The sequence below is a fragment of the Cervus canadensis genome, chromosome 18 (assembly GCF_019320065.1).
Source record: "Cervus canadensis isolate Bull #8, Minnesota chromosome 18, ASM1932006v1, whole genome shotgun sequence".
NCBI classification, from domain to species: domain Eukaryota; kingdom Metazoa; phylum Chordata; class Mammalia; order Artiodactyla; family Cervidae; genus Cervus; species Cervus canadensis.
In genome coordinates, this window is record NC_057403.1 from 57,867,703 (window position 1) to 57,884,302 (window position 16,600).

Below are 16,600 nucleotides of genomic sequence, written 5' to 3' on the forward strand. Positions count from 1 at the left end.
TCAGGATCTCTGGAGGTGGGGCCCAGACATTTAAGTTTCCTTAGAAGTTCCTAGGTGATTGCAATGCGCAGCCAAGTTTGGGAACCAGCACTCTAGCCCAGCCCTTCTCACACGTCCACGTGCATGTGAATCAACTAGAGTCTTGGAAAAGACTTCTGATTTATTAGCTCTGGGATGGGACTGGATTGTTTACATTTCCAACAGGGCCTGGTGGGTCCTCAGCTGGGGTGATTTTACATCCAGAGGACCTCAGGCAATGTCCAGAGACGCTTTCAGTTGCCAGAACTTGGGGTGCAGGAAGGTGGTGTTAGCAGCCAGTGGGTGCAGGTCAAGGATACTGCCAAACATCCCACAGTGCACAGGACAGCTCCCACAACAGAGAGGTTTCTGGCCCCAGACGTCACCAGTGTCAAGGGCTGAGAAACCCTTTGCCAGGGTGAAGCTGATGCTGCTGGTCCCACTGACCATGCTCTGAGGAGCAGCAGAGTCACCTCCTCCAGCTCAGCCACGACTCTGGGCTAAGCTGTCCAAGAGTGACTGAGAATTCCTCACAAAGCAAGCTGATGCAGTGAGCCAAGATCGAATATTGTCTTTGGTTGGGGTTTTGGTGAAAGGCAGAGAGGATGTCACCAGCTCCAATCATCGGTGTTAGAGAAGCAGCCGTTTGAATGTGTGTAAGGATGTAGCACTGAGAAATCAAAAGGAAGCTCCCACGTTTCCACCGGGTTTAAGCAGGAAAGACAAAAGAACTAAAGAAGGCAAGCGCATGAATTATTAACAGGCCCGGGTGTGAAAGTGTGGTGCAAGCCTTTTTAACACTGTTTGAGATCAGGATGAGGAAAAATGGGCAGAGACTTAATTGTTTCATTGACTTTTGCAGAGGAAACCCAGAGTCATCAGATATACACAGGGAGGGCAGAGGAAGAATTCACGCACAACACTCTCCTCCCTCACTTTTCTGTTAAGATTAATTTGTAATTTATGGTTCTAATGACCTGCCTGGTGATGGGGTTGAGATCTGGATGTAGGATTCATGGCACGGCCACCGTCCCCCAGCTCTCTGAAGCCTTCCCTCCACCCCACTCCCCCCACCCTCTTCAAGACCCCCGACATTTCTCATCCAGATGAGCACTGTGGGCTTCCACGCGGCTTTCCTGCATTTGCTTTGTCAGCCTTCCCTTCGAAGTGTCTCCACATGGTGACCGATGGGAGGTGTCTCAGAAGGACAGCTGACCACTGCTGCCCAGGGGAAGCTCTTTAATGGCACCTCAGGCTGTGGCCAGTTACGTTTCCTAGGGTTCCCCTATTCTCTAGATCCGTGTTCCTCTTAGCATGATCCATGGACCCTACTGGGTCTCCAAGAGTCTTTCAGGGGGTCTGCAAGGTCTAAGCTATTTTCATAATATATTAAGACATTACTTGCCTTTATCGCCATGTTGACAGTTTCCCTGATGGCACAAAAGCCACGGTGGATGACAGAGCTGGTGCCTTAGCAGGAATCTAAGCAGCAGCAGAACTGCACAAGCTGTCATTGTGCCCTGCATGCCTGTGCTCTCTCGGTGACACAGAAGACAAGCAAATAAGTACACAAAGCATTTTTTTCACAAAGCATTTTTCCCTTAAGAATGTCCTAAATAAAGCAATACTAATGATTAATGTAATTAAATCTCAACTCTTGAATACACATCTTTTCATATTTTGTGTGATGCATCAGGAAGCTTGCAGAAAGCACTCCCACTTCTGCTGTCTGGCAAAGCACAATGGTGGCCTCCAGGCAAAGCACTTGTGTGTGTGAGTTGTGAGCTCAACTAGCCACTTTCTTCATGCAACACCATTTCACTTGGAAGAGCAACTGACAGACAAATTATAATTATTCAGGCTGAGGTATTTGGCAGACATTTTCTTGAAAACAAAAAAGATAGGCCTGTCACTTCAAGGAAAACAACTGATAGTATTTTTTGCCACTGCTAAAATGCAACCTTTCAAGTGAAAATTAGAATTTCATACAACTTGTATCTGCAACTGCAAGCTTGACAGCATCCCAATACTTAAATACTTCTGTGATGAGATTGATGGTATTAATCTTATGTGTATGTTCAGTCATGTCCGACTCTGTGTGACCCCACCAGGTTCCTCTGTCCGTGGAATTTTCCAGGAAAGAATACTAGAGTGGGTTTCCATTTCCTTCTCCAGGGGATCTTCCAGAGCCAGAGATCGAACCTGAATCTCTTTTGTCTCCTGCAATGGCAGGTTGATTCTTTTATCATGAGTGCCAGTAAATGTGAATTTTTAAAAAATGTGGTACAAGCAAAATATGAAAATATTTTAAAATCTGCATAACTCAGAGAATCTATATTTTCCAAATGAATTATTATGAATGGGTTCAAGAACCATTCAAAGTATGAGATGGAACCCTGGATTTTAACTGGGCAGAGTACAAAATAAATTAATGATAAGGTTTCAGATTCTACCATGCAACTAACCTTTAAGAAATATCTCTTGTTGAGTTTTGGTGTAGTATCAAACAAGACTACCCACAGTTACTTGGAAAAAACTATTATAACATTCTTCTCTATTTTAGTTACATGTCTATGTGAGTCTGGCTTTGGTTCATATTCTTTAACCAAAAATTAAATTATAACAGATTGAATGCAGAAGTCTGCGTGAGAACCTAGCTATCTTCTAAGCCAGACATTAAAGGGATTTGCAAAAAATGTTTTGTTAAACAATGTCACTCTTGTCACTGAATTGTTTTCTTAAATTGAAAACTATACTATTACTAAACAAAGCTGTGTTCCTTATGTTGGCATGTAATGGATTTACTATTATTATTGTAAATAAGTAGATAAATATTAAAATTTCGTGAGTTTGAATTTGTGAAGTGTAAATACTGATAGATATAACTCACATAAACGAAAACTGTTTGGGAACCTCAGTAGATGGTAAGTGTGTCAATGGGTCCTCAAGATCGGAAGTTGAGACCTGCCACCCTAGACCTTCACCCATGTCGCCTCTGATCTCCTCTGTGCTCGGAACAACGTGTGACTCTTGTTTTTAACCAGTAATGTGCACCACCCTGGAGAGCCTTGCGTTTCAGAGAGTGATCACATTACATTATCAGCTGAAGTTTCGCAGGGCTAAGGAATTTGGGAGTTTGGGAGACTTAATGACTTGCAGCATGGAAAGCCATGCTGTGAAAAATAATATCAAACAGCTGGTGGGAACTGAATGCCCCCTGAGAGCTGCCCTTGGATGCGTCTGTCTTTCACTCTGAACTCATGGAACCTGTAACTATCAACCTTCCCGTGCAGCAGGAGCTGGGCTGGGCCACGTGTGGATGGCTCCTCAGTCCTCCTTCTACAAAGGGCGCTTGCAAAGGATGGGTTGTATTCATGGTGTTGCCTCCTCAGAGCGGCATCTTTTTTCTCCTTTCTCAGAGGTGACCTGAAAGTCACCATCAAGACCCGAATAGGCTAGCTTCCCATGAGAACGCTGCCCCTTCCACAAGCCCACCTCCTCAGAGCTGCAGGCATTTTCAGGCCTCATTAAGCCTCCTCATGGAGTAAGCTGTCTTGGCCTGGACCAGATGGACTCCCCGAGGAGATTTGGCTAAAACATCTTCTCCTGAATGTCTGAAGCTCCCATGCTCACAGGCACCCATCTGTTCCTCTTGAAAATGCATCTCAGCCACTGGGTTTGGAATGATCTGGAATTATCACTGCAAATGAAATATCCCTGCCCCATTTCCTCTGACACCCAGTTCCCACTTTCACAAGTGTTTGGTTTGCTGGGAAGGCAGACTTCGGGGTGACAGTAGCATTTTGGATTTGGTGTCAGGTTGTAGCACGTAAATCCTGCCATTCACCCGCTGGTTCTCCCGTCTCCTGAGTCAAGGTTGCTATATGAATAAGGGCAACGACTAAATGGAAAATGCAGAAAGGCTTAGATGGAAATCCATTTCTCTTGGAATGTTATATAGTCTCCCTCTATGGGTTTTTTCCTGTTTTGGATAATTTTGAACCAGTGGATTCATGATATATGGCTTTTTTGGGACTGGCTTATTTCACTTAGTATAAAGTTTTCAAGATAGATCGTGGCGTAGCATATGTCAGTTCCTCATTTGTTTTTGTTGTCAAATAATATTCCTTGGTGATATTTATTCATTCATGGGTTGATAGACATTTGGTTGTTTGCCAGTTTGTGGCTTTAATGATACTGTGTGCATTCATGTAAAGGTTTCTGTGTGAGCCTCAGTTCTCTGTTCTCTTGGATGTATGTCTAGGAGTGGAACTGGTCAGTCTTACGGTGACTATATGTTTAGAATTTCAAAGGACTGCCAGATTGTTTTTCATAGTAGCTATGCCATTTTATAATTCCACCAACAATTTATGAGGGTTCTAGTTTTTTTATATCCTCACCAAGACTTATTATTGTTGGTCTTATTGATTGATTGATTGATTCATTCATTTATTGAACAATTAGGGAATTTCCTGGTGGTCCAGTGGCTAAGACTCCATGCTTCCTGTGCAGGGGGCCCAGGTTCTGCTCCTGGTCAGGGAACTAAGCCCGACAAGTCACATCTAAGAGTTTGCATGCTTCAAGGAAAGGATCTTGCATGTGGCAAAGAAGATCGAAGATTCCACGTGCTGCAACTAAGACCTGGTGCAGCCAAATAAATAAATGTTAGTATTAAAAAACCCAACTAGTTACTGCGTACCCGTGTGTGGTAGAGCCTAGGGAATAAAAGTTAGAAAATCACATAAGGAGCTTATGATATTTTGGCAGAGACCAACAGACCAAATGAAAATGCAAATAAAAGTAAAAATGCAATTATGAGGGAAATTACAGTGGGGTGGTTGTACATGATGTTACGTGACTATATACCAGGGAGGTTTGACTTTATCCAGGGGCTCAGGGAAGGTTTCCCTTAGGAGGCAATGATTGAGCTGAGATGTACAAGCTGAATAAGAGCTTAGTAGATATTTGATCATAAACAAGCGTGTTAATGAATCTCTGCCTCAGTTCTGCCTTTGTCATGGAGAGTTTGCCAGATCCACAAAACAGAGTGGTAAGGGGAACTCAATGAAAGTTATTGTTAGGGAAGGATTAGACCCCTCAGTTAGTGACCCCCTGGTTTCCTTTTGTAATCTCCTACCCTCCCTCACTCTCCAGAAGGAAGGGTCTCTAGACAAATGACGGTATTCATGGTGATGGTGGTGGTGATGACGTTGAGGTAGGCTCTGATTTGATAGGTGCCTTCTATGTGTCGAGCACTGTGCTAAGTCATTTTAAACATCTTATTCATTTCTTATAATGACATTGCAATAGAAGGAGGTCAGCATGAGAGTAGAATGAAGAAGAAAAGGAAAAAGGCAATGGGGAAGAAAAGCAGTGAGTTTAGGTATGAGGGAATTGGCCTTGTAGTTGAAGAAGTGACTCTTAAGATAAATGTTTCTTAAGTCCATATTCACAGAGCACCTGAAATAGACATTTGGTTTCAGAAAATATACTTTCATGCAATTTAATTCTGTTTATACTTAGAAGGGTATTTTACTTCTTGAATATGGAATGCAGTTTCTTTTATTTTAAATTACTTCTCTGGTATTAAACTAAATAGTTTAGCTTAATCACATATAACAAACCTCCCAGTATAAGGGCCTGGATCTCAAATCTTGCTACAAATTAGTTTCCAGCCCAGGCAATAAATGCATACCTGGAGCAAATTCAAGAAGGGAAACCACTTTAATTAGGTTTGAAAGTGTCTCCAATCAGTTCCAGAATAGCTGTCACTGGATTTATGATGTACCTTCCAAATTGTAACTCTTTTCATATTCACCTGAAGTGAGAAGGCCACAGAGAAATTGAACTTGATTTCTTGAAACCTAAACATTTATCTCCCCAAACAATTGTCTCTAGAAAAGATGGGCAAGACTGATGGAAGGCAGGCCGGCTCACCTATCTGTTAGCCTCTATGGTAGTTTCCACTTAATTGCAAGGGTTCTAGAAGGATTAATCCAATCAAACCTTCCTTGGAACATCTCCATAAGTATAGTCTGACCCCACTAATCTGTCACGCAACAACTGCATTCACTTTTACATTTGTGCCCAAATGACAGTAATGCATGGCTTTCCTGGAGGAGGAGCTGGTGCTGAGACTCAGAGGTTAGATGATTTGCAGAATATCACTGACTTCTAAGTGTCAGAACCAGGATTCAAGCCCAGATTACTCCAATTCCAGTATTTTGAGCCCAAGGAACATACTCAGAATAAAATATCAGCAATAAAAATGATGATCAGTCATCTCACGAGTGGCCTGTTAATTTTTGTTGGATTCTTTTAGCCTTGCTTTCGCAGCCATAGTACATGATTGTGACAAAACTCAAGGAAGTAGATAGCAGGGCATGGCAGAAAGGCGTGATGCCAGAGTTGGAAAAGTGGGAGTAGAGCCTGGCTTTCCACTTCTCACCGCTGCGACTTCGGGCTTAACCACTCTGACGTGAGTCTGAGTAAGCTCCGGGAGTTGGTGATGGACAGGGAGGCCTGGCGTGCTGCGGTCCACGGGGTCACAAAGAGTCAGAACGACTGAGCGACTGAACTGAACTGAACTGACTCTGACATTTCGTCTCCTCCTCTGGGTAGAGGGAATTAACACCCTGGGTAGAGAGTGTGATGAAGTTGAAGGGAGAAAATGCCTTGTGAACTCTAAATTGCCTTCACATTGCTTACTACTTTTAATATCTAAAAGAATACCATGAAGTCTGACAGGAGAGGCATGCAAGGTCTGCTCTGAGAGGTAACTGGAGACGGACTTTGTCAGAAAGTCACCATGTCTCTGAGCCTTGACCACTCACCGACCAGCTCTTTAATTCTTATGTAAATGGCATAGTAAGTGTGAAGAAGGTAGGGTATCTGGGTTAGGATTCCTAGTATCTCCACACTGTAGAAATACTTTATGAATAATATCTCATTAAATAAATCTATGTGATGGGTAGCAGCGCTATAACCCTCACCTCACAGATGCTAACTGAGCTCACATTGCTTCAGTGTACTCCAGTCCAGCTAAACTGTAATTTCCTTTGATTCCCAACCTTTCTTCCCTTCCATTTACTTGTTATTATCAAAGTAGTTTGCAAATGGAGATTATTTAACTCTTTCTCCTAGATGACTGTCATTTAACTTTGCTTGTAAGGTGATGTGGTAGGCAGGGGACTTCCCTGGCGGTCCAGTATCTAAGACTGCACTCCGAATGCAGGGGGCCTGGGTTCACCTCCTGGTCAGGGAACCAGATTCCCACATACTGCAACTAAGAGTTTGCACGCCACAGTGAAGATTGAGGACCTTCTGCAGCTAAGACCTGGTGCAGCCAAATTAAATCAGTGAGGGAAAAAATAAATACATTTTAAAAAGATGATGTAGTAGGGAGAATAAGCCTCCCCCCACTGACCGCCCACCCACCCCCCCCAAGAAAAAAGATGTCCACATCATAATTTCAGGATCTGTGAATGTGTTACCTTACATGGCAGAAGGGACTTTGCAGATATGATTAAAGTAAGGCTCTCAAGATAGGGAGATTACTTTAGATTATGTGGATAGGCCCAATATCATCAAAAGCTTCCAGGATAATTAATACAAATGCCAGAGACAGAGATATGAGGACAAAGCAAAGGCCGGAGTGATGAATTTTGAAGATGGAGCAAGAGGTAGGAAGGCATGCAGTCTATAGAAGCTGCTGGAGAAGGGAATGGCAACCCACTCCAGTGTTCTTGCCTGGAGAATCCCATGGACAGAGGAGCCTGGCAGGCTACAGTCCATGGGGTCGCAAGAGTCGGGCATGACATAGTGACTGAACCACCATAGAAGCTGTAAAAGATGAGAAAAAGGATTCTCCCTTAGAGCCTCTGGGAGGAACCCAGTCCTGCTGACACTGCAGTTTTAGTCCAGTAAGACAGACCTACTTTGGACTTCAGACCTCAAGAATATTGGGTTTTAAGCTACTAAGCTTGTGTTGTGTTAAGTTTGTGGTAATTTGTTGTAGCAGCAATGGGAAACTAATACAGAGGATCAGACCGAAGGAGTGTTCTTGGCAAGCCTACCAGTCAAGACACAATCTCAAACATTCAAGTATGTAGAGCTGTACTGTGGGCTATAACATTCTTAGCAGCAGCGGATTGTGAAGCCAGCCAGTGAGGTCAAGCCCACGCGGCTGGGGAGTGCAGCTCCAGGAATCCAAGTTCAAGTCTTTCCAACCGTGTCACCCTCCTTGTTCATAAATGTGGTCTGCGTGGTGACTCACGCCAGGGCCTACAGCCGGTTGCCAGCAGAGCTGGACTGAAATGTGGTCCTCGCGCTCCAGATACATTTCTTCAAAAGCAGTGATGTGGACCACAGACTCATCACAGAACGGGGATGTCTGACCTGGTCCTTCTGCCTCTCCCACTTGACTCATTTCCGAAAGTACCTGAGTGTGGTGCTCAGCCTTCACCTGTGACTACCCTGTCCTCACTCATGGTCCCGTGTGATAACTGGTTGGCAGACAGTAGAGCCCGTTGTGAAGTAATCACCAGTGGAGTGGTTAATGTTTGCTGAATGTCCCAAGACTGCACTTTGATTCCCGTCACCACCACCCATTATTGAGGGAGAGTCCTGATAGTGGAATCTCTCGGCATAAACAAGGGCTGGGGTTACTCATGGTTCAGGGCGTACCCTATAGAATACTGTGTCCTCCCCAGTGCTGAGCTTAGGATGCAGCTAGATGACAACGTGTTAGTCGCTCCGTTGTGTCAGAGACTCTTTTGTGTGACCCTAAGGACTGTAGCCCACCAGGCTCCTCTGTTCGTGGGATTTTCCAGGCAAGAATACTGGAGTGGGTAGCCATTCCCTTCTCCAGGGGATCTTCTCGACTCAGGGATCAAACCTGGTCTTCTGCATTGCAGGCAGATTCTTACCTTCTGAGCCACCAGGGAAGCCCAAAGTTGTGTTTCTGGGGAAAGGAAGGAAACTGAATGTGGACGGGCACCCATTTTGTACACAGAATTACACCTAGTGAATTCAGATGGCTTTGTCTCACAGTGGCATTGTGAAGGATTATGGTTCTTCTTTCTAAATGTGGAAACTGAGGCACACATCCAGTGGGTAACAGGGCTAGAAGTAGTGCTGGGGAGTTTAGAAGTGTGGGATTAGTGTGGAAAAAAACAGAGTTATTGTTCATACATTTGGGTAACAAAAGGCATTTAATGTCCTCTGTTTGCACCTGTGAACAGGAGCGTTTGAATTCCAGCATTGACCCACACATGTAGTTTATTTTGACCTACTAATGTCCTGAATAGAGCTGATCTAAATCTACTTGTGTGGGGTGCTGGGTTGATGCAAACTACACCAGGGTAGGTTTCAAAGACTTGAATTGTAGCTTGGATATTATTATTATTTTATCTTGGACAAATTAAAAATTTTGAAAGAGGCTTTCCCTTGGGACTTTCTTACCTATCAAGGTAGCATAATATAGAGAATATCATAGGTTTTGAAAACAGGAAAACCAGGTTAAAATTCTGGTGGCCTTATATGAACTGTGGCCTTATGCTCCATAACCTCTCTTGCCCTCAAGTTCATCATTAGGAAAATAATTATATGGAGCTAGTTGGGCTGTTTCAGCACTGCAAGTAATAAATTGCAAGCATCCAGAAGGCCCACTGGTGCCTGGTTTCCCTTAAGTGGTAGCTCTCCAGTGAGGGACGTTTGTCTAAGTCATCTCTGGATCTCCTGCACGTCTCACATTTTTGTTTCTTAAAACCTTTGACTACTGTTTATGGGAAACTTATTATGCAGTAGGCTATATGCCAAGGATTATACTTGCATTATCTCAATAAAGCTTCATCACAATTTTAGGAGGTATCAGAATAATTGTAGATAAGGAGAAGATAAATAAGTTGTCCCTGTAACTAAAAATACTGATAGAATCAAGATCTGAATCTAAATATGACCATCTCTGGAACTCCCACTCTTAAAATTAAGCTCATATTCATAACATATATGTCTACACATATTATCACTTTTGTAGAAAAAGCTGGACACCAGTTCCCCCCCACCCAAAGCAAGTTGACAACCCTGTGAATTACTGAGTCCTTGAGAGTCCCTAGATGGCACTGGGATGAGAAAAACCCAGTACACACCACACCAATGCTTTCTACCAGAAGTTGTAACTGAGACTAATTGTCAGAGGTGTGAGGAAATTGAGATTCAGGTATTTGACTGCCCTTATTCTCAATGAGTGGAAGAGCTGCTGCTCAAAGCTGATGGGAACTTGCCTCTCTGAGAACCAATCAGGAGAAGTTTGGGTTCTCATCCTGGTTTTTTCTCTCTTCCTTCCAGCTGATTCTCAACCATTTTATAGGTTAAGCCGTAGGTTGGGAAAGCAGATGACTGAATTCTGTAACTTCATTCAGCTCACTTCCCCCCAAATTCACAATTAGTGAGCTTCTGTAATCTGCCAGGTAAGCTGCTAGCAACAAGAATCCCGGACTTCCCTGGTGGTTCAGTGGCTAAGACTCTATGCTCCGAAGGCAGAGGGCTGAGTCCAACCCCTGGTCAGGGAACTGGATCCCACACGCTGCAGCTGAAGGGCCCACATGCCACCACAAAGACTGAAGACTCCGTGTGCTGCAACCAAGACCCAGTACAGCCAAATAAATAAATAATGTTTATAAAAAGAGTGCCAGAAAGATAAGGTCCTTATCCTCAAATGAAACTTTAAGAAGCCTTGATCTGTAGCATCTGCCAGTTTCTGTGGTGTAAATACTCCCCCCATTTTAGGCTTCACATGTGATGTTACTGAATGTGGAGTGGGGAGGAGTTACCTACTGGCTCTGGTAAACCTGTACTGTCTGGCTCCAGCCTTCCCCCTGGCTTCTTAAATTTCATCTTTGCTGGAAAACAGGCCCCTTCTTTGCCTAGTTAGTACCCTCTTATCCTTCAGATCCTCACACAGGTGTCCCTTCTGCAGAAGTTTCAACCGGACCCTTGTCCCAGATGGAAAGCCCTCTGAGAGGTTGAGGGGTCTTTCTAGGCGCGGCCCTCATTCAGGAAGTATGAGAAAGCGCTTCCAGAGAGGTTTTGACTGTGACTACACGAGAAGGACTTCCCCAGTAGCTCAGCAGTAAAAGAATCTCTCTGCAATGCAGGAGATGCACAGAAGATCTGAGTTCGATTCCTGGGTCGGGAAGATGCCCTGCAGAAGGAAATGGCACCCCACTCCAGTATTTTTGCCTGGGAAATCCCATGGACAGAGGAGTCTGGTGGGCTCCAGTCCATGGGGTTACAAAAGTGTTGGACACAACTTAGCAACGAAACAACCGTGAGAACACCTACGAACCTCTGATCAGGGCCTAGAGATGAGTGTGATGTGAACCCAAGCTTGAGGCGGCCTTGTGAGAGGAAACTTCTATGTCAAAATGGCTCTTGGAGTGAGTCCCGGGTCCCAAGGGAACTTTCATCACAAAGCAAACGCAGTTTTCCCACAAAACAGCTGGAAAGGGTTGGGCCAGCTGACATAGGCCCCACACGGTACTGAAGTCCCCCACTCCACCTGCTCATTGTTGAGCCCTGGGTAACGCTCTTATTTTAAGCCGGGTGAGGTTCTAACTCCCAGGGGCGTTTTAGGTGCCTCAGGGCAGCGCTAAGACATTTAGTCTAGGGCTTTGGAAATACTGCAGCAGTGCCATTGTCTTCTCTCTAGAGGCTGCTGGGCTGACTTGGATAAAATAAGAAATGGCTTGACCCCTTAGCCTCAGACAAAATCAGGACAAAATTAAATGCTTGAACTTTCCTGGACTTCACCCTACTTCTGCCCTATTGGTCTCACTTGCCTCTGCCTTCCCTTCCCAGTGGCCACTCACAGCCAGCTCTGAGGACATCCTGCCTGGACGTCTCTCTGCCTGGGGTATTTCTGGCCTCACCCAAGATAGGAAGAACCTGAAGTCTCCTGAGAGCCTCACCTCTAGAGGTCACCTGTCTGAGTCTGCAGTCACGAGAGAGAGGAGCGTTTGCAAGACGGGGTCAGTGGCTGAACTCGCACCTGCTGATGGAACTAAGCCGCCGACTCTTCTGAGGGTCACCTTTACCATTCACCACCATTGCCTGGGAAGTTGATTCTTTTTCCCTCGTGACCTGCTCTGACACCAAAGAGCTCTCTGGTGCCTCCTCTTGGGTCCAGGTGGCCTTTATCCAAAAAGGCTGGACCAGGGACACTTCTATTGAACTCCTCCTGTGCAGGTAAAGAACGGCCATCCCTGTCTTCACTTTTACCACCATCACTGCCAACATTCCAGAGCTCCAGTGGCTCCTCTGTCCATGGGACTTCCCAGGCAAGAATACTGAGGTTGGGTTGCCATTTCCTATTCCAGGGGATCCTCCCGAACCAGGGATTGAACCTGCATTGCTTACATCTCCTGCATGAGCAGGGGGGTTCTTTTCCACTAGTGCCACGTGGGACGCCCACCTCTGATGGTAACTTTGGCTTACCAGCTCTCTGATGACTCTGCCGAGCTTTTCTCACATTGAGAAATGGTCTAGGACCCTTGCTCTGCACATATTGTTTCTCTAGAGAATTCCCACTAAACGCCTGTATATCTGTTTGTGAGTTTCCTGTTGTTTCTCTAAGCAATTGTCACAAAATTAGTGGCTTAAAAAGACACAAATGTATTCTCTTACACTTCTGGAAGTCAGGAGCCCAATATGGGTCTCTGGGCTAAAATCGAAGTATCACTGGGCTGCATTCCTTATGGAGGCTCCAGTGGAGAATCTACTTCCTTGTCTTTTTCCAGTTGCTGGAAGCCACCTGCATTTCTTGGCTCATGGCCCTTTCTTCCATCTTCAAAGCTGGCAGCATAGCATCTTCAGATCTCTCTGCCTCTGACCTTCCTCCCTCTTTTAAGGAAGGACTCGTTTGATCATGTTGGGCCCATCTGGATAATCTCACATACTCTTCCCATCTTAGTATCCTTAATCACATCTGCAAAGCAGGGTAAACATATTCACAGGTTCTAGGTGTTAGGAGGTGAGTATCTTTGGGGACCATTATTCTGTCTACCATAATCTCTTGATGCCTAATTCAGGAATCGGCTATTCTAGGAAGCCTTCTCTTAGTCAAAAGCAACTACTCATCCATATGAAATACATAATTTTAATTTTATCATATATTATAATATTGTGTTATTTAATAAATCACCCATCACTGCCCTTGTTTTCTTACTTATGTCCCTTGAAATAGATGGTGAGAACCACGGGGTATAGGGTCATGTCTTATTCAATCTGTAGCCCCCAAGTCGAGCAGAGTGCCTCAGTTTAGGTTTCAATAAATACTCACCTGAACTGAAGCATGCACTTTGTGATATGCAGATTGCATTTTGACGGGGACAATCCAGAACACCATTTGTAGAGTGTCCAATATGTAAGACCAACTAGACCGGGGGGGGGCGCATAATACAGGTAGAAATTTGGGAAGATATCACAGTCCAGCCTAATTTAGAAGGCTGAGTGGAAGCACCAAGGCTGGGAGTGTGATCCAACGTAGTATCTTGGGAAAGTAACAATCTCTTGGAGTTGCTGAAACATAAAATTCAAGTAGGAGTAGAGCCTGAAGATGAGGCTAGAGGGAAGAAATGGAAATTCAGGCCAGACTCTTCTACATTTTACTAAGGAGTTGGGACTTTGTTCTGTAGACAATTGAGCTTCCCTGATAACTCAGTTAGTAAAGAATCTGCCTGCAATGCAGGAGACCTCGGTTCTATTCCTGGATCAGCAAGATCTGCTGGAGAAGGGATAGATTACCCACTCCAGTATTCTGGCCTGGAGAATTCCATGGACTGTATAGTCCATGGACTCGCAAAGAGTCGGACACAACTGAGCAACTTTCACTTTCTGTAGGCAATAGAGAGCCAGCATGTATTTCTCAGTTGAGTAATATGACGGAATTGTTATCTCCTGAATGTGGAGGGTGAGGGAGAAGACAGCAGACTGAAGGCGGGGAGATTGGGGTGGTTCATAGGAGGCAGACGTATGCTCTGGGTCAAGTCTGTGAGAAGCGGGACAGAGGAGCAGACCTCCCGGTTAAACACCGAGGTCAGCAAGGCAGAGACTGTGCACGTTTCAGCTCACCTTTCGTCCTGGCCCCACCGAGCATCAGTAGGCTCTCAATGCGCAGGGATTTGCAAGTAAGTGACAAGACTGATTTGAGTGATGTTAAAAAAAAAAAAAAAAAAAGGACCGATGCAACTGGGTGACTTGGGAACTCCAAATAAACATGTTAGACTTAGTCGGCGAGCATAGCGCATAGTGCAGGATCGTGCTAGGAGGGTGGTTTTAACTGGCTGTCCTTTGGCCGTCAGATGACTGACTCGGGGTGTGTGTGCTGGAGGTGGGCTGGGGGAGGGCAGTGGCCCCTCCCTCTTGGTTTCCAGACACTGGATCTCCCTGCCTCCTGCCCCTTGACCTTCCAGGCACCTCTCCCCGGCCCCTCCTTGCCAGGCACACCGCTCTGGGCTAATTCTCGGCTACTCAGGTTTCTAGTCTAGCTTGCCCCAGAGGGCATCCTGCATAGCATTCCTTCTCCAGCCCACTCGGGGATTCTTAAGTTTAACCTCATTTCCATACTCCCAGCATTTGCCAGCAAATTCATTTGGACTCATTTTGAATAAGCTCCTGGGTGCTTGGCTCAGACCTTAAATATTTCACTTGATTTGTGTTTGAGAGGGGAGGGGAACCCACAAACAAACAAAAAATGATGGCTCTATATAAAATGACAAATATTTATTGGACTTTTCAAAATGCATACAATAATTCTAAAGGCCTCTGGGAAAATGTTAAATTAAAAACTGTGCAGTAAACAACCTGTGAAATCAACTGCTCTTGGTACATAAAGGTCTGTTTCTCCCATTGGTGTGTATAGGCTTAGACCATTTGGCCACCACTATCTTTATAAATAGAAAGTGATGATGAAACATTGCATTTCAGTGATTCATAGGCTAATTAAAAAAAAAATACACCCTCACCAACAAAATTCTTTCTTCCCTCTTGCTTCAGTATGTGAATTACCTGTCTGTAATTCAATCGACTTAGAGAAATTGATCTATGAGGAGATTTTTAAATCTATAGTTTTACCACAATTGGGAGACTATGAATAACATAATTGACCAAATATAATTCTCATCTCTAAGGCTCACCCTTGATATGTCAATATTTCAGAAAGGAACGAAACCAACAATTATTGAGTACCTACTATGTGCCAGGTTTTGAGCTAAGTGTCTTTTTGATCCATTCTTATTTTAGCTGCATCTTTGCTGTAGCAAAATGTATATGTATATGATCTCTATCTTATAGATTAGAGAAGGACAGCTCAGGAAAGCTAAGTGCCTTGTGTGGAATGACCTAAGAAGTGGGCAAAGCAGGATTCAAGAATTCAAGCAGATGTCTGTAACCTGCAGAAGGAATGGTCATAGGAATGAATGCAGGGACAGTTGTCAGACACCTCACTGGTGATTTTCTTCCTCTGTCCTGGTTTGCAAAGCATCAGCTCAGGCACTGCACATTGCCAGTTAAATAGATTCAGAGGTCGGTGTGTGCAAGAGAGGAGCCTCCTCTTCAGCAGGCCACACGTCAACTATTATGATTCCTTGGGAAGTACTGTCTTGTTGCTGAAGTTAGCGGGGATGCTCTTGCTATAAGGGGTGATGTTGGTTTCGGGTTAAGATGGTGTATTTATTTCCTAGGACTGTCTTGGGCTTCCCTGGTAGCTCAGATGGTAAAGAATCTGCCTGCAATGTGGGAGACCTGGGTTCCATCCCTGGGTTAGGAAGATGCCCTGGAGGAGGAAATGACAACCCACTCCAGTATTCTTGCCTGGAGAATCCCCATGGATGGAGGAGCCTGGCAGGCTATAGTCCACGGGGTCGCAAAGAGTCGGACAGGACTGAGCGGCTAAGCACACAGTGCCTAGGGCTGTCCTAAGAAAATACCGCATCTTGGGTGGCTTCAAACAATAGAAATCGATTCCGTCACAGTTCCGGAGGCCAGAGTGTTGGCAGGGTTGATTCCTCCTGGGGACTCTGAGAGTGAAACTGCCCCGTGCCTTTCTCCGGTTTCTGCTGGTTGCAAGGACTCCTTGGGGTTCCTTGTCCTGTAGATGCATCACTACGGTTCCTGCCTCCGTCTTCACATCGCATTCTTCTCTAAGGACACCCTCATTGGATTTATAGCCTGCCTTAATCCAGTATGATTTCATCTCCATCCTTACCTTAGTCACACATGCAAATACCCTTTCTCCAAATATGGTCACATTCTGATGTTCTTGGTGGACAGGAACTTTTTTGGAGGGCACTATTCAACCCATTACAGATAGATGTTGTTTAAGGCATTTAGAAAGTATTTAGATAAAATGCTAGAAGCATTTGATGCTTAATTTTATTAAATATCTTTTTGACTTTCTCTGAGATAAAAAAATATCTTCATTGGCAGATTGAAGAGGGTCAATCTATTAACAGATTCTCTATTATTAAATGGTACTTTTATGATGGTATCGAGTTCTTAGTGTGTGCTATTATTGAAATACATT

At 44.6% G+C, this 16,600-nt stretch overlaps 1 long non-coding RNA gene across 1 annotated transcript in view; it reads left to right on the forward strand.

The window, feature by feature from the left end:
- LOC122421520 overlaps positions 1–15,856 on the forward strand; it is a 144,351-nt gene extending 128,495 nt beyond the window's left edge. Inside the window, exon 4 of the long non-coding RNA XR_006263510.1 lies at positions 11,878–15,856. This is a non-coding gene — a long non-coding RNA (uncharacterized LOC122421520). The remainder of the gene's footprint in view (positions 1–11,877) is intronic.
- Positions 15,857–16,600: the final 744 nt, after the last annotated feature.